We start from the raw sequence: 25,438 nt of genomic DNA, 5'->3' as shown, positions 1-25,438 counted from the left end.
TCTGAACTTTGGTTTCCTAAACACATTTGTGCCCAGAGAAATCTCAGCGAATTTTAATTAAGGGGGGATAAAAGCTTGCTGATCATCAGTGTCTTTTCACAGACAGGTATGCACAAGAAGGGGATTCTTAAATACAAGACAGAGTTTTCTCCCCTCCGCCATATTAACTTCATTACCATTTCTCCTTTCTCAACTTACTATTTTCTTTAATTCCTGCTCTTTCCTTTAGTCTATAAAGTAAAGCTAAACTTTAGGAATGAATAGTAATGCTAAATTGTGGCAAGATAAGTTGTTTGTTGGTAGTTTGTCACAAACCAGGAAATTACTGACTCATGATCAAAGGGACTAGCACTTTGAAAGGTTTTCCAGTAAAAATATGGGCTTAAAGCCAAGCCTCCAACTTTTATCACTAGAGTTTGAACATCAATCAGTGGATGAACATGAACCATGTTCACAAAGCCTCCTAAAGTGGTATTATATGATTTTCTCTGCCACAATTTAGATTTCAGACATCTATAGGAAACAGGCTTCTTGTTTCATCCCCAGAGATGGAATTTTATTGCCCATTCCCTCACAGACTGACTTTTGTTGCCTCAAATCATTGGTTAACAGTATAGGAAGTAAAATGTAAATTTAATGAGCTGCCATGAAAAATATAAATCAAGAATATAAAAATGCATATCCTGGTGGTTGGTCATACTCAGGGAGGAGTCTCTATAGGACACCAGATTACAAGATAATGTTTTCTTGATAAGGATGAATTTAAACACAAGCATATTGTTGATGATCTCAGGTAGCCATTGCCTGAAGTATCCCTCCTAACACTGAAGTGCAGCTGCCAGGATAACTGGCCTGGGAATTTTACCTAAATATCAGGGACTACTTCCCTGCCTTAAGATTGTGACCTATGCTTAATGAGAAATGTTGCATCCATTATATAATGTTCTGTATTGAGGTCTCTTAATATCTTCTATTTTTGGTTGGATTATAATTATATCATATAGTGTTACAAAGATCTTATATGGTGTTACAAAGATTATGTACACATCAATGCCCATTTCATTATATATAATCCCTTTCTTTAAGAGTATTTTTGTAATATCACTGTCACAATATTATAATTTTTTTCAAAAATTCAATGAAGAAGCGTAGTGTTTGGAGCAGTATCCATTGACTTAAATGACAAAAAAAAATCTATAAATCTAAATATAATGAGTATTAAGGATTAATATGATGATCAAAAATATTAAAGTACACACAGAGAGATAATGGCTCAATAAGATGAATATGTCTATTATAACAAGAATGGACCTTCTTTGGAAATAAAGTTGAATTTTTTCTCTATTGTATGTGTTCAAATATTAGATGAAAGGCAATGTCTAAGGATGTTTCAATGGAACCAAGACTCAAACAAGGGCTTTAACAGCTGATATTTATAATCCTTTAGGATCATGAGTAGTTTTTTTGGAATGATTTTACACTGACTCTTGAGCTAAACAATATGAATTAGATCAGTGGTGTCAAAACTGTTTGCAACAAAAGGGATCAGGTAGGAAACATGGACAAATTATTAGAACAGATAAGAAACAGGAAGAAGAGAAACAAAAACCAGAATAATGTATAAAATATGGGAGTAAAGCCATAAACACATTGGAATCTGGTTCATAAGCTGTAATGCAAAGAAGAGAAAGGGAGTGGGCTTGAGCTTCCACAAATCTTGCTCTACTTGATGCTTTGTTACTTGATGGAACATCAGCTAAAAATAAAATAGAGGTCTGTGCTCTGTGCTCATTTTGCCTATTTCCCCAAAAATTCTACTTGGACAATATGTATTTCTACATAAAGATGAGAACATTTTCTCTTCTCTATCAATCAGAAGTTGCAAGTGGAATTTTCCCCTTCTGCTGCCTCAAATCACATTTTACTGCACCATAACTTTCTCATGGCATTTTTAACTTCTGCATTCCTCAGGGTATAAATCAAAGCATTGAGCAAGGGAGTATAAATAGTGCAAAACAATACCACCCACTTGTCCACTGGAAATGTGGTTGGAGGGTGAGTATATGTGAATGAACATGGAACAAAGAACAAGGTCAAGGTGACCACAGTTATGTGGGAGGTGCAGGTGGAGAGGGCTTTCCTTCTTCCTTCTTCACTTCAGTTACTAAGAGAATGTAAGATAAAAATGTAGGAGATCATTAGGATTATAAAACTCACCATGCATATGGCCCCACTATTAAAGACTGTAAGTAGATTTATTACACAAATGTCCATGCAGGCTAGTTTCAACAGAGGTTACAGATCACAGAAGTAGTGATCAATAACATTAGGGCCACAGAAGGGTAATTTCAAAGCTAAAATAATCTGTGCTGAGGAATGGATACAAGATGCTCCCCAGGCCAGATTCACCAACACATCACAGATATGTCTGTTCATGATGGTTGTGTATCTCAGGGGCTTACAAATGGCCACATAGCAATCAAAGGACATGAGGATGAGCACCAAGGTCTCCATGCACCCAAAGAAGTGAAATGCAAAGATCTGGGTCATGCACTCATTGTAGGAGATCACTTTCTTCTCAGATATAGCATCTATAATCATCCTGGGTGCTGTGGTTATGGAGAAACAGGCATCAGCAAAGGATGAGCAGAAAAGGAAGAAGTATGTGGGACTTCCAAGCATCTGGCTGTTTCTGATGATCATCACAATAAGTAAATTTGCCAGCAGAGTTGAAAGGTAGAGAATCAAGAAGACCACAAACACTATTTCTTCCTTTAAAACAGCTTGTGTGAACCCAAACAAAATGAACTCATTCACACTGCTATTCAGGTCCATGGCTAGAGTAGACATAGAAAGGTCATGGTTGAGAAAGATTTACCTGCAAGAAAATTGAGAAAGTATTGATTTGGCAAGAGCAATGGACTTGGACTCTGCATTACTTCTTTACAGTTCTAAGTTCATGAACACTGTATCTCAGTACTTCTAAAGGTTTTCATGCATTATAGAAACTGTTTAAAATCCTGATGCTCATGCTTCAACCAAAGCTCCCTGGGTGGAACAAAAATTTTGAGTGGAAAATCAAAACCTTACAGGTTGTTGACTGTATTGTCAATGTCTGATAATTGCTGACTTCACTGTTGGTATTGTATAAGTCTCTTTAATATTTTAAAGCTTTTACCTCATCTTACAATTAGAGATTCTAATAGATACTTTAAGTTTATGCATATGTATATGATATATATTTGCATAGATATTTCTCTCAGCAGCTGAAAAACAATATTCCTATATAATTCAAAAATATTAAATTTGGGGATTCTCTTTTGAGAAAAGTAGTTTTTGACTTGGAGGTCAGTTTTCATTCATTAATCCTGACCTATTAATATTTTGGATGGGTCAGGATATAAGGAGCAATTATTTCTACATCTTTTGGCTCATTATGGCCACAATTTATCTTCATTGTCTATCAGAACACATGAGATGTTTAAATAAATCAAGGCAGTTGGCATTGTTGAGGGAAGTTTCTATGTATATGAAACCATCCATTACTTATGTTAGCTACATAGTATTTAGTTTCATATCCTACAGATCCAACCTGGTGTATCACTTCCAATACAAATATAAAATGAATAATGTCTTTACTCACATATGATTCTCTTACCCTCATCTTTCAGAGATTTTTTTTTCTTCCTCAATATTACCATATTTATTTTTACATGGTTGCACTCTATTCTTTGTTCACATATGTAAGTATTAAAATGCAGTCTACAGTCATGCTTTAATATTATTATATATTATTTAAATTAACAAATGACATGTATTACTATTAAATATTACCCTTCAATTTTATTCATTTGAGTATTTTATGAATTTTCACCCATGAAAACTTTTGAATGAGTCATTTCTCATTTATAGACTTTTCCTTATTTTAAGTACTTTCATCAAAATAAACCTGTGGGATTACTGTGGCAATATGTATGAATATTTCATAGTTATAGGTAACTTTTCATATCAAATTCCAATTTAATATCATCAATATTTAGTAGAAATATTTTCATTATAGAAACCATATGTTTATACAATAAAATATACAGTTTACGGTAGATTAGAGGATGAAAAATAAAGTGTTCATACAAAATTCATAATTTTCTAATCACATTCTCCAGAGTCAGTTTCTTATATAATGTTCCATTTTTTTGAGTTTATACACTTATTTATTTTATTTAAATATGTCATTTCAGGTACAAATTGGATCATTGCTCTCTACTGTTTTAAAAATACAAGAATATGGTAGAGCTTTCTATTGGAAATTAAACATCATTTTTGCTCTGTTAATAGAATACAAATAATAACATATATTTCTTTGATTACTAGTGATAGTATATTTTTCTCTATATACTTTTTCCATCTTATTTTATATGTCTTGAATTATGTCTATATTTTTTAATTAATTTTTCAGTATCTTTAAGTTTTGAGGGCTTCCCATTTTTTATTCATTCTGATACAGCCAAATCTTTCAAAACATTTCCCTTTGCAGTTTAGTTTATTCTTCCAATTATGGAAATTAACATCTTTGTTTTATATTGTATTATTTCTATGATTTTAAGTAATATCAAATGATCTGGATTTATTTTAATATGAGTTATTAGATACTCTCCCTTTTTCTGAATAATCAATTAATCAGTACATCATCAAGTCACATATCATAAATGTACTAAGAAGCTACTCAGATCTGAGGTAGCTATAGTGGAAAGATGTCCTCAACCTCTTCTCAATCAAGTTCAAGTGGCAACATAAGTTTAAATAAGGTCAGTAATAAAACAAGAATTCTATACAACTGTATGTGATAAAACCAAATGAATTATGGCTCCAAAAGTTGAGATTCCTAGAAATTGATTCCATTGATCAGCAAAGGTTCAATTATTAGATAGAAGTAGAATTACATTTTAAATGTGTGAAACTTAAGTTTCCAAAAAGATTCTTTTGAACTTGAGTATTTTATTAGCTTATACTGTGTTTCCCTGATAAGAATATTTCAAAATCAGTAACACACCTTTTTCCTCTATTCTAATAAAGCTACATAATTTAAATGAAACTTGAAAATGTTTGAACTCCAGCTGAAATTATATTAGCTCAATGTGAAAACATTAGTTACATTATGATAACTAGTATCTCTGGATGGCAGTTCTAGTTATCTGATAAGCATAAAAGAGAAAACAAATTAATTACTTAATTAGAATCCATTATTTTCCTTACAGAGGATAAAGACAAAAAAGGGTGAATTTGTCTGTGAGGAGAGGAGCATTTAGGTGATAAATGAATGGAAACTATTATAAGATGAGAATATGACTTGCTTCAGATAAACATAGAAATGACCTCAATATAAACTATATTTACTAAATTAAGAAGCTTTTAGAGATAAATTTATGGGTAGATAATAAAAGCCAGATCATGCAATGCTATTTTGTTTTGTTTCATATTAGCAGAGAACAGTTGATAATGTTATGATAGAAATACAGTACCTAACAAGATGGATCAACACAGAACAAAATCAGCTCAGAATTTTATCATTGAATTTGGCCATTATTTCCTAACATTCCTGGACTCTCTTACATACTTGATTAGGGGGTATGGAGCAGGTTGCATCCCAGTATCCAAGTATGATTTTCTCTGATTTAACATCATTAATGTTTATTTTAACTGTTGACAATTTTACCAGTTAAAATGACATCTTGTCCCCAAATTCTATATCTAGTACCAAGTTTTTGCTTTTGTTTCCCTGATAAACATATACCTGTAAGCCCTGGACAATGTATTTTAGTATTGAGCTCCTTTAAATAAGTATTTAATTGAATAAAATAATCCAGATTACATATTATTCTTGTACTATGACCTTATACTTTAAACTGCTTTTCATTTTTGTTATTTCATTTGTCCTGCATATTTTCTTGTGAGGTAACTGTGGTGTTTTTTCCTGTTCACTTTTAGGTACAAAGTTTAATCTGTGATACAGAGAGATTTGTTGAGTTGAGCTAGAATTAGATAGAATGTTAGTAGAAGACTTCTCTGCCTAGCATCCACCATTCATCTCATATAAACCACGAAATCCCAAATATCCATTTAAATTGCATCCTAGAAAAGAGAACTTGATGACAAATGATACTGTAAGTCCCTGTCTTCATCTCAATATCAATTTTTGTAAATCTCATGGTGGGACAAATATGAAAACAGAAAATAGATACATAATGAATAATAATGAAGGGAAGAAAGGGCAGAAGCTCTACAAAGTCAGAGAAAGAGAGAGTAGAGTGATAGTGAGCAGGCATCAAGGATGAAAGAAGAACCAGGGATAGATTCTGAAAGACACATAGAAGGGAGATGAGAAAGTGTTAGACAAATATTTCATCATGGATGTCAGCTTCTATGCCCCTGACCCCCTGCTCTATTACTTTCCCACAATCCTGAGAGGGGATGAGGTGGTGGGTCAAGGATAAGTGTTGCCAGGGTCTTAAATAACCAAGACAAGAGTGAACTGGAATTCTATCTCATACCCTCACTCAGAAACATCACCACTAAACTTAAACTCTTCAAATGAGGTACCCTCTAAACAGAAATTTTTGCTAGACTGACTTCAAAACCATGGTGTAGTTCCGCTCCTCTCACATGAGCACTGAGGCTTTTGAGAAGTACTAAAGTGCTTCACTGAATCCAGGGAGGGCTTATGAACCCCAGACTACCATAATTCTTCATTTTGTAACTATTCTCTGGAGCTCCATCATTTTGAAGGAAACATATTGAATATAAAGTCCACCAGAACAGTATTGAGGAGGCAGTGGGAAGACAATATTTCACAGAGACTGATAAACTTACCTCCTGAGCAAATAGATGACTTCTCTTAAAGGACATTATCCACAGCTTCATCTTTAATTAACTCAGAGGTGAATCATAGGAAGTTTAGATAAAACATGCAAATTATATTTCATTGTGACTCAGCAAGGCTTTCTATCACAGGAAGATATTGGGAGTGGGGAGTTTATGGAGAGAGGGGACTCTGCCTATGGAGAGATATCACATGGTTCTTCCTAGAAGCACAGTATTAGACAAAACAATGGGTTCTGCATCATGGGATGGGGTGTATGATACAATAGGAGAAGTTTCTCAATATGGTTCCTGAAAACCATATTGTGGAAGAAACTATTCCTTTGCTCTGAGACAGAAATGCCTCTGACCCAGCAATCATCCCAGTTTCTCATTTAGGAGGATATGAGTTAAATGTTTCCTTTTTTTTTACTGCATTGCATATGTATAGTAATTCTCACAAAAGTCTAAAATACCTAAGGCAAGTTTTAAAAATCTGTAACTCCAAGGAAAACCTTACTCCCTACCCAGTCCCAAAGGATTGTCCAATGAGCTACCTGCTCAGACAGTCCAAGGGCAAAAGCAAACCTAGGGGCTAATTAGTTAAAACTGCAACTCACTTTGAGTTGAAGATGAGAAAACACCATTCCCTTCTTCATATTATTTGCTTAAACACATCTCTTGTAGAAGCATGAAAGCCTTTGACATTAGTTGAGGTTGCAAATAGGCGAAACATATGTGGTAAATTGGTGTTTTGGCCTCACAACTTAACTGCTCTGTGAATTTAGGCTTCTTCCCCTCTTTAATTTTCAGTGTCTTGTTTTGTAAAAAGTAACTAATAGTAACAATGATTTTAATTATATTAACATAATTAACATTAACTTCTCACTTTTCTAATCCAGTCTATATTTTTAAGTTGGTTTAAAATAAAGAAAGAAAAGAGAAGTAAAAGGTTACAAATATTGGATACTTGTCTTTTGTATTTTCCTTTAAGTTTTAAAAACATGCCAGACACTATATCTACTTACATAGTAGAATGTTTGTTTTTGATTATGAATATAGTTGTTTAAAATGGGACAGATTATTTTACAAAATTTCTTTTCTGCCTGGGAGACCATATTTAAATCCAAACTTATGACCTAAGAATTAAGTGCTTTGCACATCATACCTGCTATGTATCTTCAATGAGGTTATTGTGAAAAATCTGGGTGAGGGTGGGAGAGAAAGATGGAGACTAAATGGAGATGAGAGATTGACATGAATAGATTGTCCATGCTTTGAAATTTTACTGAAGGGCCTAGTGGCAACCAGTAGTCCCAAGTATCTCAGAAAACTTCTTGTAGAAAATCACACTCGAACATCTGAAATTTTGTTAGATACACAGTGCAAGATCCTCAGGAAGGATTTTTATAAGTCACAGTCTCTGAGATTGAGCTTCCCCATCAATTAAATGGAAATAAGAAGGCTTTGCTTTAAAAAGTTTTTCTAAATACTAAAGATATAACACACAAAAATAAAATTCCCTGGCTCAGAGAAAGTACAGAAGAAATATTTATATATTTTTATTAATCTGCCTTAAACATGTGAAATTGAAGTGAAGAGTAGGAAAATACCTCACCCAAACTCACACATAATTGAGCTTAGTTTACAAATCTCTTAATAACAAGCCTGAAACACTTTTCTTTTAATAAGGTAATACATTGATAACATAAGTTTCCTTGAACCAGGAAATAAGGCAGCCAATGAATGAGTGTCCTCCTTCATCAAGTGTCTCAGAAGAAAGATACTAAACTACCTCCTAGCTTTCAGGGAATGAATATGTTTCCCAAATGTGTTTGGGAAATTTTTGCAGAGGGTAGTTTCAAAGGAGATCATTGAACTGTACAAAGGGAAGATGCTGAGTCAATGATCCCTATACATTCCTTTAAGGTCTGAAATGAATTGGTCATGAGAGCTCATTAAATGTGAAATATACATTGCAGACTGAATAAGTGGATTACCAAGCTGGACTACAGGTTCTGTCAAAGCAATGTTGGGGAATTACTGAATACAGTTAACTGTGGATGTTTAATAATAGGAACTGTAGAAATGGCAATTGATGACAACAAAGATTTGTACTATTTTGGGTTTTGATTCACCTTTTCTCCCATTAAATCTTGGGATAAATTAGAACCCTATTTTAAATTCTGCCTGCTTAAAGTCACTTCTCATTTTTTTTTTCCTTTGTTTTATTGCTTGCATATATTTAAAACAATTTCAGATATCATGTCATAAATATTTTAGTAAGTGTCTCAAGAATATTTGGTCATTTTTATACATTTTGTACATAACAATGATGTCACTACCAACAAAGTTTCTGTTTTAATAAAATGGTTGAAGTTCAGGTTTTATTTTAAATTGGGTCAATCCCTTTCAGCTATTTTTTTTAATATATCAACTTCTAAAAAATATTATACTTAGAATATATTAAGGCTCAAAGATGAAAGTGCAGAACAACTTGTCAAAAAAAAATAAAGTTGTTTCTTGCTTAAGAGGTATCTAAGAAATAATACAAAAACTTTGGTCAGATTCAAGTTGAAACTTGGATAAATAGGATTTTGTATATGAATATACATGGAACTGAACACATGACAATGACAACAAAGTGGGAGGTGCAGGTTCAGAGAACTTTTTGCCCTTTCTGTACTGTAGTTTCTCAGAGTAAGAAATAGCATTATAGAAGATAAACAGGATTAAGAAACACACCAGACATTTAGCCCCACAATTGGACACAACTATTAAATTTATCATGCATTTATTCAGATAAGCAAGTTTCATAAAGGGCTGCAAGTCAGGAAAATAGTGATCAATCACTAGCAAACTAAATCCGAGTCTCAGATGTCACAGAGATACCTGGAGTTCCAGGGATCAACCAGGTTATACACAAGAGCTCAGCATCTCAGAATCTAAAACTAATCATTACAACTCAGGAAGAGAAGTAATGCTATGAGAGCTTACAATCTAGGAACCGTTACAATAAGCCTTCCCCTGATAACCTATGCTCTCAGATTCAATTCTCAGAGTTTACACATTATAGTTAGTCCATATTAGTGAGGTGTTATAATGTCTGACTTTTCATTTCTGGCTTATTTCCTGCATCATAGTGTCCTCCGGGCCATTTACCTAGTTGCATACATTACAACCTTATTTATTCTCATGGACACTCATTATTCCATTGTATATAGACTCCACAGTTCACATTCTGTTCATCAGTGGATGTACCCTTAAGCTGCTTCCATCCATTGTGAATCATAAACACTGCCCCAATAAACACCAGTGTGCAAATGTTCATCCATAACTCTGCTCTCATTTCTTCCAAGTATATACACAATAATAGGGTTTAAGGACCGTTTAGCAACCATATACTTTGCTTCCTGTGGAACCACCTCACTGGCTTCCAGATGTGCTGCATAATTCTACTTCAGCACCAGCAGTGATTAGATTCATCCCTCTCTCCACATTTTCTCCAGCTCTTGTACCCCTCTGTTTATTTTTAAAACATTCAATCTTAAATAAACAATCAGTGGTTCCCTGTATATCACATAGTTATGCATTCATCACCATAATCTAAATGTGGACATTTCTGTTTCTTCTGGAAAAAAAAAGAGGAAGAGAAAAATTCAACAGAAAAATAATAAAAGAAATAATGATGAAAAAATACAACAAATTAAAATACATTTAGAAGTTCAGACAACACCATCACCAAGATTCCCATACCCATCCCTTATATCCACCTCTTACAGACATTTAGCTTCGGTATATTGCCTTTGTTACAATTATTGGAGGGGCATTACAATACTACTGTTAACTATAGACTCTAGTTTGCATTGATTGTATTTTTCCTCTAATATCATCCCATTCTCAACACCTTGTTAACTTGACATTCATTTGTTCTCCTTCATGTAAAAACATTCTAATACTTATTCATTTGATCACCATCATTGACCACTCTAGTTTTCACTAAGTCATACAGTCCCAGTATTTATCTTCTGTGTTTCCTTCTGGTGTCCTACAGACCTCTAGCCTTCCTCTTTCAACTGTACTCACACTTATCTTTGTTCAGTGTACTTACAGTATTGTGCTACCATCACACAGTTTCATGTGATCCATTTCTGGATCTATATAATCTATTCTGCTAAGCCATGTTTTTTTTTTAAATTAAATTCAGTTTTATTGAAATATATTCACATACCATACAGTCATCCCTGGTGTACAGTCAAGTGTTCACAGCACTATCATATAGTTATGCATTCATCATCACAATCTATTTTCAAACATTTTCCTTACATCAGAAAGAGTCAAAATAAGAATAAAATATAAAAGTAAAAAAAGAACACCCAAATTATCCCCCCATCCCACCCTATTTTTCATTTAGTTTTCTCCCAATTTTTCTACTCATCTATCCATACACTAGATAAAGAGAGTGTGATCCACAAGGTTTTCACAATCACACTGTCATCTCCTGTAATCTACATTGTCATACAGTCATCTACAGGAGTCCAGACTACTGGGTTGGAGTTTGATAGTTTCAGGTATTTACTTCTAGCTATTCTAATACATTAAAACCTAAGAGGTGTTATCTATATAGTGCATAAGAATGTCCACCAGAGTGACCTCTCAACTCCATTTGAAATCTCTCAGCCAGTGAAAATTTATTTCATTTCATTTTGCAGCCCCTTTTGGTCAAGAAGATGTCCTCAATCCCATGATGCCAGGTCCAGATTCATCCCCAGGAGTCATATCCCACATTGCCAGGGAGATTTGCACCCCTGGGAGTCAGGTCCCATGTAAGGGGAAGGGCAGTGAGTTCACCTGCTGAGGTGAGCCATGGTCTTTTAATCCAATCCTGTGGGTGCAGACCTGTTGAAGGTGGGAGCTTTTGGTTAGGTTATTTAAATTGAGATGTGACCCAGCCCATTCAAAATGGGACTTAATGATCTTACTAGAGTCCTCTATGAGAGGATAAGGGACAAAGAAGAAGCCTAGAGAGTTCACAGAGTAAAAGCCCTCATGGAGCTTATAGAGGAAGTCACTGAAGCCAGCAGCTGAGGGCAACAGGATCTGGGAGAAAAGAACCAGCAAATGCTGGTGATGTGCCTTCCCCTGTGACAGAGGTGTCACATATGTCAGCACTCTGTCTTCAGAGTCCAGTTATCTTCTTGTTGATGCCTTGAGTTTGACATTTTCATGACCCAAGAACTGTAAACTATAATTTAATAAACCTCCATTATAAAAGCAAACCATTTCTGGTATATTTCTTTCTGACAGCTTTAGCAAACCAAAACACCTGGATTTATGACCTTCAATCTCCAAGTTCTAAGTATTGATGGTCAATACTAACCCATATTCTTAATGGAAAAGCTACACAAATACACAGCTAATGGATATCAAGCAGTTTCTGCCACAGGCATGGGCTCAAAAAAATATATGCAGGCACTTTTTAAATGAAAATACCCAGCACCTTTGCAGCTCAGTACAACTCTTCTACTAAGTTCTTGTCAATTATAGGCAGAAGGGTTATATATATAATTTACAGGCTGGAATATAAAATGTTGACTGTGTGCTCCTATAGTTTATTTCTTCTTCTTGCCTCCTGAAACAAAGAAAGTGGAATTCAACTGTAGATCACAGTACCCTATGACAATAATTTAGAAACTGTGCAGTACATATAAATCACCTAGTGCTAAATTACAAATTATGATTCATTAATATAGGGGTGGAACCCAGGACTCTGCATTTCTAACAAGCTCCCAAGTGATGTCAATGATGCTAACACATGGATCACATGTTGAATATGAAGGCCTTAGGGAAGGACCAAGCAACAGCTAGGAAGGAACCTGAGACCCTGAATGAAGAAGCAATGATGCACTGCCCTGTCAACCTGGACCATTTACATGTGACTGTCACATCAAAAAGAATAAACTTTCTGCATGTTAAACAACAGTATCATTTGGTCTCCCTCTTATACAAGCCTGGTCTTACACTAAATTAACACATATCTCACAACATAGATGCCAACACTCTCCTCTTTATATAATAATACTATACTCCTGAGATGGTATCTCAATTTCTAAAATTTTAAGTCACAAACAAAGATGAAATTTATTCCCCAACATATGGAGTATTTTTTTCTTTTTCTATTAAGGATATAAGTTTGTGTTGACCACATGCAAATGTATAATGTTGGAGTTTGAAGATCATGAACATAGATTTATAGGGGAAAATGAGCAGAAATTGCCTCCACCATGGAACAACTACAGATCATGGCATGATCATAAGATTTGCAGGACACAGCAGGATCTGCTAATTCAGTGAAGGGCAGCCTTGCATAACCTAGTTCATTTGATCAAATAAAAAAAGGGCATGGAATATAAACCAAAAGTGAGTTTAATAATTTTCTTTGGAAATGAAATTAGAGACCAGGACAAAATAGGTACAGTATTAGTTATCTATTGCTGTATAACAAATTACCACAAATTCAGCAGCTTAAAAATTCTCATGTAATCTCAGTTTCTGTGGGTTGGAAGCCTCAGTGACCAGAGACTTGGAGCAGTGTCTTAGGGAGATGGAGCTATTATTAGCCAAACACATTACTGGAAAAGTGGTTTAATCAAAGAACAGATGGAGCAAAATGCCTCCAGGTATAAGCCTGCCTAGTGTAGTCCAGGAAGAGAAAAAAGTCAGTGTGACTGGAGAAAGAGAATGAATGTGTGAGTAACAAAGAGGCCAAAGACTACACAGAAGGTAAAATTGTTGTAGGGATTTGGGCTTTTATTCTGAATCAAATGGAGCTACAACAGGTTTTTATGAAGAGGAGTGGTCTGATTTTACTCAAATTTTATAAAGAGCCTCTGACTGCTGAGTTGAAAATAGATTCAGCAAGAAAACAGTAGAAGCAGGAAGAATTATCAGTCTATTGCTGGGATTGAGGTGAAGGATGATGGCAGTTTAGAGCAGAATGGGAGGGAATTTAGTGTGAAAATATGTCAGATTCTGGATATATATTTAAAGCCAATATTTTTTTTTTTTCTAATTTTAGGTGTGAATTGTTATATCAGCATTTTGTTTTTAAGCTTAACATTTTTAACCTGGGAAATTGGAAGGATGGATTTGCCTGGGGAAGGCTGAATGTAGAGCATGTTTGGGTAAAAACAATTGCTCGATAATTGTGAAGATGAAGGTGTCAAGTAATTAGTTGAATACAGAAGTCTGGTATTTAGGTGAGAGCTCTGCTTTGGTGATATAAATTTGAGAGTCATCATTGAAACAAACAGAAAGGAAACTAAATCTAAGATTCTAGTCTCCACCTTAGTTAACACATGGGTGGCCCAGGCCCCGGTGTGGTTGGGATTGGGAGTAAAGTCATTTAATTAATTCATTCAAAATTTGCCCCCAGCTCAGGGTTTCTTGCATAAGAGTCAACAATGAGGTACTATAAAGAGCATCACTGCAAAATCACCTAAAGTAGGAAAATGCAATCCAGGAGAAGGACTGATTATACAGTCCATCAAATCAGTTTTCAGGAGGCAACATGAAGAAAATATTTCAGAAAGATTGAAAAATTTACCTCAATGGCAAATAGTCTTCCAACAAGTATATTTTTCATACCTTCAACTTTAATTTACTTGAAGGTGAATTATGACTTCCCAATAAAATATGAAAATTATTATTCTTTGTGATTTAGTGATACTTTTTATCACAGGAGTTTATGGGGAGAGAGGACTCTGTGGCCGAACTTCACATGCTTTCTTCCCAGAAGCACTGGGTTAGACAAAACAACAGGGTCTACGTTAAGGGAGGTGGGGTGTGGAAATAGGGGAAGTTTCTCAATACAGTTTCTGAAAACTTCCTTATGGAAAATTATTCCTTTGCTCTGAGAGAGAAATGTCTCTGAAGCCAGCTCTGTCCCTGCGGATTCCTTTTGGAAAAGCATGAGCAAAGTGTTTCTCTTTTTACTGCACTGGATATTTATAGTAATTCCCACAAAAGCTTACAATGCCTAAGTCAAGCTTTCAGCCTCATCAGTTACACAGAAACCATTACTCCAAAAGCAGTCCTAAAGTTTTGTCCAATGAGCTACTCAAATATGTGAATGCCAAAGCAAAGCATGGAGCCAATTAGTTAAACTGCAAGTCACTCTCATTTGTGGGTGAGGCACATCTCTTCTAGAAACATGAAAGACTTTGAAGCTAATTAGAGGTGCATATAGATGAAATATGTGTGGTAGACTTGAGTACTGGCTCCCCCACAAACCTCTGTATGAACTTAAGTCAGTTTTTTAATCTCTTTGATTTGCAATTTCCTATTTTGTAAAATGTATTAATAAAAATAATAATTTATTTTAACATCATTAATATGATATTCTCCCATTTATAATCCTGTATATGTTTTTGCATCAATGTGGAAAGGAAAGAGGTGGGAGAAGTTAAAAGTAAAGGAATTATTGAATATGTGTTGTTTGTATTGCCTTTTAATTTTTAAAGCTCTGTCTGAGAATGCTCTTCTACTCTCAGGGAATAAAGTTTTATTTTTGCTTTTAAGGTAGTTGGAAGATATTAAAGGTGGGACTGATTAACTTACAATATTATTTTCCTACCTGTGGGACCAAATTAGTACCTAGAACTTTTGCCTAAAATTTCCTTGTTTGGTAATGATGATGAAGAATAAGGTCAGTGTAGGGGTGGGAAAAGGAGGCGAGAGACAGAAATGGAGAAGGGATAATGGCGTGAATAGATTGTACCATGCTCTTCAGTTTTACTGCCTGGCCTAGTGGCAATCAACAGTCCCAAGTGTCCTAGAGAAACTTCTTGAAGAAAATCATTCCCCAACACCTGGCCTTTTGTGTTGAAAATGGACTGTTAGAATCTTGAAGAAGGCACATGGCAAGTTACATAAAGTTTTTGAGCCTCAGTTTCCCCATCAACTAGATAGAAATAAGAAGGCTTAGTTCTAAAAAGTCTCTGAAATGGCTAAAAAATATAAAACATATAAAAAAGATTCCCTGGCTCATAGAAAGTGATGAAAACTTATTTAGAAGTTCTTATTCATCCTCCTTAAATATGTGGAATTGAGGCTGAGAGGAGGGAAATACATCACCTAAGATCACACAGCTGAGAATTCACAGACGAGGGCTAGAATCCAGATCTCTTAATGGCAGGTCTAAGACTCTTTTTATTTAAAAACATAGAACAGTAATGTCAAAAGCTTCCTTGGCTTGGGAGATAAAAACAGCCAATAAGTGAGATCCTGATCAAACTTCCCAGTAGAAAGACAATCAACTTACTCCCAGCTCTGAAGCAATGATGTTTCCCAGTTAAATTGGGGAAATTTATAGAGGTAGTTTTCAAGTTCATTGAACTGCCCAGAGGCAAGGAACTGAGTCAATGATCCCTTGAGTTTCCTTCAAGCTCTGAAGTGAATAGACCATGAGAGCTCATTAATATTCATTATACACTGAAAGACTGGACTATCTAACTGGAATCCAGGTTCTGTCAAAGCACTGTCAGTATTTTATTGAAACAGTTAAGTTGTAATCATTCAGAAATGGTAACTATAGAATTGGGGATATATGACAACTGAGGTTTGAATTATTTTGTGTTTTGATCTACTTCTTTCTCACATGTGATCTTAGAGACCTACTTTAAACTCTGACCATTAAAGTTGTATCTTACTAAGATAATGTCCCCAGTGAATAATTCAGAAATCTGGCTAAATTCAAACTTAATTAGTAAAATGAAAAATCATTCTAATAGACAGTTTTATTGGTATCAAAAATAACTTCAGAATAAAAATCAAATCACTGAAAGCAACATTAACTTTTTGGCAGTGGATGGGAGAAGGAACGTAGAATGGTTAGAGATCAATGGTTTCATTTACTATTTTAATTTAGTATAGATGGGAAAATTAAGTAGTGTATGGACTTTATTTGAAATATATCCTCTGTTTTATGTCAAAGTATGATTTGCAGTTATTACCAAGTTCTAGAGTCCGATAACATTCATTTTTCTAAAATTAACATTTTAGTGGGTTAATATTAGAGATATATTTAAATTTGAATATGGGAAAATACCTCATTTATCCATTTATTTCACAGGTATTTATTGAGTTCTCTCTCCAGGCTGTTGTAAACATTAACGAAACATAAGTGAACCAAAGAGAAAAATATTCCCTGCCTCATAGCTTACAATCTATTAGAGGAGGCAGACAAAAAGCACAATAAGTAAATAAATTATATTGTATACCAGCTAGTGATAACTGCTATGGAAAAATAAAGCATAGGGGAAGCAGGGCAGGGGCATAGAGGGTGGTGTGAATAGGAAGTATAGGATTCAGCATGAAGAAGAGTGAGTTAACTGTGAAACATGGAAGAAGGATCCAATCAAGGGAGGTTCACAAAGGCCATGAGGCAGGAGATGTTTCAATGTGTTCACAGAAGAGGAAGGAGCCCAGTGTGGCTGCAGCAGAATGAGCTAGGGGAGAAGAGATCCAGGAAGTCACAGTGAGCTAGAACAGGTAAAGTCAAAGGCCACTGTAAGGACTTTGGCTTTTCCTCTAACAAACTGGATAACTATTACAAGATTTTGAGCAAAGTTGTGATTTGATCCAATTTATGCTTTAATACAATCTCATCACTTTAAGTTAAAAATCAGATCTCTATCAATCATATTCTTTTGGATATACGGAGGTATTTATCAATACCACCACTTTCCAATTGGCAATGTTCTGGAAATCCTTTTGAATAAGTACAGTAACTACAGAAAGCCCACTTAATGTAAGTAAAACAGTTATATTGTTGAAGAGCACATAAAATTAGAATGAATTTCACCATGACTAGGCAAAGTCAAAGTAGAAAATAAAGTGGAAAATTATAGCAGTAATGGTTGTTAGGGAAATGTTACAAAATTCTGTTCATCAATTTTTTGTTGGAATGAAAAAGTTGGGTAGATGTTATTCAGTATTAGATTTTACTTGTGATGAATATTACATTTTCTTTTCTTCTTAACAGTATAATCACAGTTCATAATGAGAGATTGGGAGTTCAAATAGCAAAAAGTGTTTGAATTTGAGTGTAAGATGGATCAGATATGAGTATTAGTCTTCAAAATCTGGCCAGAGAAGTTTTATTTATAGCATTTTAAGTCTTTGATTCACATGTTTGAGAACCAGTAGAGCCAATGGCATTGGATCGTAACTTCTCTACCTAGTTCTCAGGAGCAAATGAACTACTTAACAATAACAACTTTCCTGTGAAGGGGAAAGGACCATTAAGAAGGTAGCCTTGCTGTGACAACACAGGTGATGGGAAAAAATTGGAAAGGAACAGGAAAAACTCTTTAAAATGTGTAAGCCTTTGTCACAGACTTGGTCTACTGCAGCTCACATTTTGTTCACATGACATTTTAGATTCTAATTTTAATCCTTCATGAACTTCTTCAAGAGAGATTATCTTGAGGAATAAAACCAATATGCAAGATTAAGGAAAGGAAAAAAAAAAGATTATTTGATATTTTTTCCACAATACTGAATTATCAGCATTTTACTTTTGGTTGTGTACAAGGGAGAGTTGAAACAGTTTACTGATAATAAAGTTATTCCACAAACTACCTGGTAATCTGGGACTAATGAACCCTAATTATGGGAATAATATATAGGACGTGCCTGACTGAATAATATATTTATTAATTATTACTCAAACAGCATCATTTTTGTTTGTATAGACAAAGTCAATAAAATTAAAATCAACAAGTAAATTGAAATGTAATCTCTTTTGAAATCTAGTTTTTTACTCTCACATGCATATGGTTTCTATTCCCCTACAGTCAGCTCACTATAACTGAAGCCTTGGTACTGGTTTTGCTAGTAAATTGCTTCCTCAAGAGTCCCTTTTGCTTGTGCTCAAAGGAGAGATATAAATCACATAAGAAAGATATACTGTTTTATGCAATCTGCCCTCTTCTTGCTATTTGTATTACCTTTTAAACTCACGCATTGGCAAAACTTGGCCAATCTGGTCTTCACTCTCAAGAAATTAAACAGATGACTCCAGTTCTGTAGCAGATGTTAGTGAACCCTTGTTAAATGATGATGTGTTAAATGATGGACAGTTGAGGTTCTGAGAATGCTCTTTCTCTGCCCTGGGTGCCAACTGTTTGTTTTTCCTTTATATTCACTGATATCAGCACCCTAAAATAAACTTATTTTCACTCTAAATAATTTAATGAAGTTTCTTTTCTTAATCTCTAAGATATTTTTCTCTTTTTCCACGAGTATCAAGGTCTGTCAAAACATGGTGAGCTGTAAGCAGTCTGATAGATAATTCGTGTCTTCTCTTTAGTTCTTTTATTTGATTACTATATTCTAAGAAATGTAAAATTGAACTCTCTTTAATTTACATATAAAGATGCTGAGTAACCAACTCAGAGTTGATGACTCCTCCAGGGTGGAAATGTCATTTCCTGACACCTACAGCAATGCTTTTTCTATTAGATTACATTACTCCTGTCTTACAAGGTCCATCCTCCAGAAAACTTTTGCCTAAGGCCATTTTGACTTCTTCCTCAACTTGAATTTGTTTAACATCTTATTTTTATCAGAAGCCATATAAAACTTATTTTTTCATTTTACAGGATTGTGATGAATGTTAAATTAGAAAATGTGAAAACATTCCTTATGATAAAGTACCTTTATGAATTATAGTTATTATTATTATTTCATTTTAAAAGCTAGCAGCCTTATTCACAGAAAGCTTTTCTATGAATCATCCAGATAATTGCTTCAACTTTTTATTTCATTTTCCATAGGTAGATTCTACTTTGAAGGATTATTGTGTCACCTGTACATTTAACAGAAATATTTCAGTTATATAACTTATATAATTATATGAGTTTTAAAATAAAAGAATAGTGGGGTTCATTGTGAGAATTATGAGTAACTTGATTTTTGTGAAAGCCACTTAGAATTAACAAAAACAATTTAAATGCTTAATAAAACTAACAAATATGTAAATGTATTTTAATGGCTTTTGTTTGCATTAAAACAACCATTTCTATTATGTTCCCAGTGTTCTAGATATTCATAAAATGTATTCAAACTATGAATTCCATATCCAACTACAAGCTGTCACCCAGAAAACAAAAATATGAAACAAACCCAGTGAAGTCATTGGGTTAGTCATAAATCATTTATTAAAAAGTAAATATTATAGATATATGATCATGCAGTAGCCACTTTAGCCTAGGGTCAAAGCTGAAGAGACAAGGAAGTGAAATGAATAAGAATATGAACACCATACCCATAAAGACCTGGGTTCATATCTCTTCTAATTAGTTGAGTTTCTGGGAGCAAGTTTCATAAGATTCTCAGAGCCTCAGTTTCCACTTCCATAAAATGTAATAAGAATGTGGTTGGTATAATTTTTGTAAGACTCTGATAAGTTGATAATGTAAAAAAAAGTATCTAGTAGGAAACCCAGAAGGCCACAATGAATGGTGAGAACAAGTCTCTGAATTATTGACACTGTGCAGAAATGCCAACATTTTTTACACTTTATTCCTACACAACCATCAACACCTAAGTGTTTCTACTCTCATTTAATGAATTTTAAAGTGTGAAATATTTTGTTTTGTTGGAGTGTCCATGTAATTTTGAATGCACAGCACTCTTAAATGACCTTAATAATATCTGATTTAATTACTGTGTCCTGCATGCCCCCATGTATCAACTCCTATTACAGCAGATCCTTTGTAGACAGAAAATCAAGTTTAGTAGGGAGTAGGGAGGAAGACCAATGTTCTTTATTAATCTAATTATTAAATACTTCCTGAGCCCTCATCTTGAGTGTTCTAAGAACAATATAAACTTAGATAAAATGACCATTAGATATAAACATACGAATCTCCTCTTTTTTCGGATAAAAAGAATTTCCCAAACTATTGTTAAAAATTTGACAATGGAGACTACAGTGTCCTCATGGCTATGATCACATGCTTCATAATTTTAAGTCATTTAAAGGGTAACTGTCCTAAATGCAATGTGTTTCCCTTTATTGGCTTCTGGAGCAGAAAAATGAGAGTATTGTAAAAACTAGTGATATATGGATAAAGTCTAGAGTTTAGCAAATAGTAATGAACCAATGTTCATTTCACATTTTTGACAAATACAGCTATAGTGATGTAAGATATTGACATAAGGGAAAACATGGTGAGAAATATACAGTAAAATAATCTATACACCAAAATTCAAACATTGGATCCAGATGACAATGATAGGGGTGTAAGACACTCCAAAGTGCCATTCTCCCATAGAATCTTTGAACAATTAGGGAAAACTGACAGAGCCATCTTCCTCAAAACTCCAGAAAACAATTAAAGGGTGCATTAACTGGGTGAGTGCTGAATCAAGGAAATGTATCTTGAAGATTCTGGTGCTCTTGCTGTCCCCTCCCGTAATGCCTCCATTGTGTGATGCTGAGCCACCTGAATTCCCATTGTGGGACCATGACCCTGTTCCACATGGAGCAGAATAACCCATATGTGCACTGAGGTACCTTACATTGGTGACAGTCTACCAGGGGGCAGCCTGAAATTCTGAATCAGGAAACTTGTCACTGGCTGGTTCTGGCAGAACTTGCCATGCAGGCAAAAGCAGCTTCTGGACAGCTAAACCAGTTTAAAAGTTAAGTCAGAGTGGCCTGGGCCAAAGGATTATTGACATTTGGTTTCCTGTAAACAGAATGCCTAAGAACTTAACTCATCAAGACCCTTCAGAAATAATCCATATGAAGCAGTTTGGTACTCAAAAGGGTCTTTAAATATATCATACTGCCTATTTTTATGTTTATTGTCACCCTCACAGAAAGATGCAGAATTGAAGTGATTTATTGGAAAACCCAAGGACCAGAAGCACCTTCATTTCAAATTTGTATGGAATTAAATAACAGGGATTATTTTCTTTTTATTAAATTTTAGGTGGTTGTCCTGATGCAGAAAAACATGATATTTTAAAAAATACAACTCAGCAACTGGACTCCAGCAGTTCATTCTGGAACCCTGCTTCCCACCTCAATCCACACTTAACATGTTCTACTTTATTCCATGCTCTGCTTTGCCTAATCCTTCCTTATTTTATTTATTTCTATGAGAGGATGAGAGGGAGATTACACTGAAATAATACTGTAAAGATGAAGCAGGGCAGATAACATAAGAAACATGTTATTCTGCAAAGTTGTTGAAAAAGTATGAATTAAAAAAATACAAATCAGAAAAGAAAGAAAAAGAGAGTAACACAGAGAAAGACGTGTCAAATGGGTATGTGTGTGCGTGTGATTATGTATATATGTACCGATATACTGACTTGCCTTTCCAGAATTAATCCATTTATCCAATAATCCATTCTTCCCTACCAATTTAAAATTACACCTTCATTATTTATTAAATAAAAAAAATATATATACTAAATTTCCAAGACAGATTGCTCACTTACTGGCAATTTCTTCCATTCTTTAGAATTTTTTACTACTGGGCCTATAGTGAAATATTTCCAAGCAAGATTTTTATGATATGTTCTGATATATAGTAGATCTAGTCCTCCCTAATCATCTCATTTTTCATTACTACAAAGGCTATTCAAATACAGACTAGCATTCATATAAAATGTAGAATCAACTTACCAATTTCCATGAAAAAAACACTGTCATTTTGCTTGAGATTTAATTAATTCATCACAGAATTGATGTTTCTAAAATAATGTCTACCTTATTCTGTACAGAACCAGACAAATAGTTTTCACAAGATGTCTGCCTATATAAAAAGTTTGATTTAAAAATCACAAACAATTTGACTAAAGAACATATTTCAAAATTTGTGGGCCAGTGTGAGATGTCACTATATTTATTAAAACAGGTTTAGACTTGTGGGTAGAGAGGAGGTCCTTTTATATTTGTTTATTGTCCATTCAGAGCACATGAAAGTCTGTTTAGTGTTCATGTCCCTCTCTTGCTGTGAAATCCAGGAACCATCTCTTCCTAGTCTGAGCCTATTTGGATTGAAACAATGCCTTTATATCTATACAATGCTGGCAAAAATCTTGGTGGTATAAAACAACAGAAATTTACTGTCTCACATTTCTGGAGGCTGGAAGTCTGAAATCAAAGTGTCAGCAAGGCCAGGTTGTCTCTGAAACCTGTAGATGAGAATCCTTCCTCACCTCCCAGCCTCTGGAGTTGCCAGTAATCCCTGATGTTCCTTGGCATTTGGCAGCATAACCCCAATCTCTGCCTCACTGTTCACAGGGCCTTCTTCCCTATGTCTCTCAGAATGTGTCCAGTTCCCCTCTTCTTACAAGGACACCAGTCATGTTGGATTAGGATACACTCCAATCCAGTTTAGAGTAAACTAAACACATCTTCAAAGATTTTATTTCCAAATAGGATTACATTCATGGGAAGGGAGGTTAGGACTTGAACATATACTTTGGGGGACACATTTCAACCCATAACATGCCTCTACAGGTCCTTAATAATATTTACTTAATGCTTTTTGCATCATTATACTTGATTCTGTATCAATCATCAGGTGGCCCATAAGTACTGGCTTCCAATGACTGTGTCAAGGATTACTTTCTTGATGACCACAAATGTAATTTTGATGATCACAGTATGTAAGAAAATGAGAAAAATAATTCATCTCCTGGTCATATTAAGTTGACTGCTCATAATTTTATAGCATATGTATAGAACCACACACCTTCCAACCCCCTCTTCCCTTGAACTTGTTAGGCCATAATCAATGTATTCTTGATATGTGAGGTCCCTCATCATGCATGGGTTAAGACCAACACAGAAGAATACAATGCCACCATATCATCAGTGGCCAGATAGGGTATCAATTGGAAAGCCCAGTAAACTCTGCAAAACAATAGTCTTGAAAGCCATTGATGGAGATAGAAGCAGCCACCCTAGGGAAAGGGTTTTAAATATGTCACAGAGCCTGTGGAAGGGCTGGGGCAACTGCCCTGGGGGCCAGCTGGTGGAATGCATCACAGCAAAGAATGCTTGCACCAACCCCACCACTCTCAGTGCTATAGATGGGAGGTAGCACCACTGTTATAACATGGAATGATGAGAACTGATAAATGTCCACACACATAGCCCAAGGCCCAGGTCAGCAGGGGACCATTTCTAGCCAAAATATTTGAAGTTGTACTCTGTCACTCAAAATCAGAACATCAGCACCATTCTGGTAACCCAACATAGAACACCCTGTGAACAAAATAAATAGCCAGCCTGCAGAATCCATCTGCTTGCCAGGCCACCCTCCTGGAACCAAGGTCCCTGCCACAAGGCTGAGGATAACATCATTGATACAGAATACAGAGCACTCCAAACCATAGAAATAGGGACAGAGCCGCAGCATCAGGTCCAGGATCAGGTGTCCCACCCACCCAGAAGAGACACTATAGACCCTGGCCAGTACCAGGTAATAGAGGAGAACTTGGGAAATTTCTCAGAAGTCACTCCAAAGTGTGGCACTGAGGACAGGTCCTGATCTAGGGGCAGTACTGCCTAAAATATTGTTTTTTTCTTCCATAACAGACACTTTGCAGCATGCAAACTTGGGATATTCTGACCCCTAAAGTGTTTATATGTGTTTATCTTCCCCTTCTTCTTTCCCAACCACTGTATTTTCAAATATCAAAAAAAGTCTCATTTAGATTTATATTCATTTGATAATATTTTTAGTAACCTACTAAGTGACTGGGAGTGTTTTAACCACTGAGTTTGCAGCATAATGAATAAACCTAATCTCTGCCCTAACAGGTAGTATAATTTTGTAGGAGGAACAGACAACATAAAAGTCAACAATATTTTAAAAGTATATTTTGTGATCATTGATATTAAGGATACAAAAGGTATGAAGAGGTAAAGAATAATATAGAGAAAGCTCAGAGGAAAGACTTCTATGAGGAGTGGGAGTTCATCTAAAAATGGAAAAAATGAGAAGTCTCCATACAGGTAATTCATCCAGGAAAGTGGATTATAGCAGAGAGAAGAGAGAGAATAAAAGTTCTGAAATGGGTATCGTGGATTCTATCATATCCCCCATAAAGGCATGTTCAGGTCCCAACCCCTTGTCCTGTGAGTTTGAGCCCATTTGTAAACAGAAACTTTGAAGATGTTATTTCTCAGGTGTTCCCAAACTGAATGAGGGTGAGCCTTAATCCAATATGGCTGAAGTCCTTATAAGAAAAGGAAATTGTACTGAGCGTGTATTAGTTAGGGTTCTCCTTGGAAACAGAATCAATGAGAGATGTCTCATTATCAAATTGTAAAAGTGACTCACACAACTGCGGGAGCGCACGAGTCCAAATTCTGCAGAGCCGTCAACAAGCTGTCAACTCCAAGGAAGATGTCCGCCTAACTCCTCGGGAAACGAACCGACAACTTTGACGAACTCCTCAGGAAACGAACTGGCAACTTCGACGAGCTCCCCAGGAAAAGCTTCACTGAGCAGCTGAAGAAAGAAGTGAAGGTTCTCTAACCGTCCGG

The 25,438-nt window shown here is 35.1% G+C and overlaps 1 pseudogene; it reads right to left on the bottom strand.

Annotated features, from left to right (window-relative positions):
• Positions 1-1,914: 1,914 nt before the first annotated feature.
• LOC119537843 lies at positions 1,915-2,835 on the bottom strand (annotated as a pseudogene).
• Positions 2,836-25,438: the final 22,603 nt, after the last annotated feature.

Source organism: Choloepus didactylus, chromosome 6, assembly GCF_015220235.1.
Source record: "Choloepus didactylus isolate mChoDid1 chromosome 6, mChoDid1.pri, whole genome shotgun sequence".
NCBI lineage: Eukaryota > Metazoa > Chordata > Mammalia > Pilosa > Megalonychidae > Choloepus > Choloepus didactylus.
The sequence above is the reverse complement of the archived record's forward strand: the minus strand, read 5'-3'. Positions and strand labels throughout refer to the sequence as shown.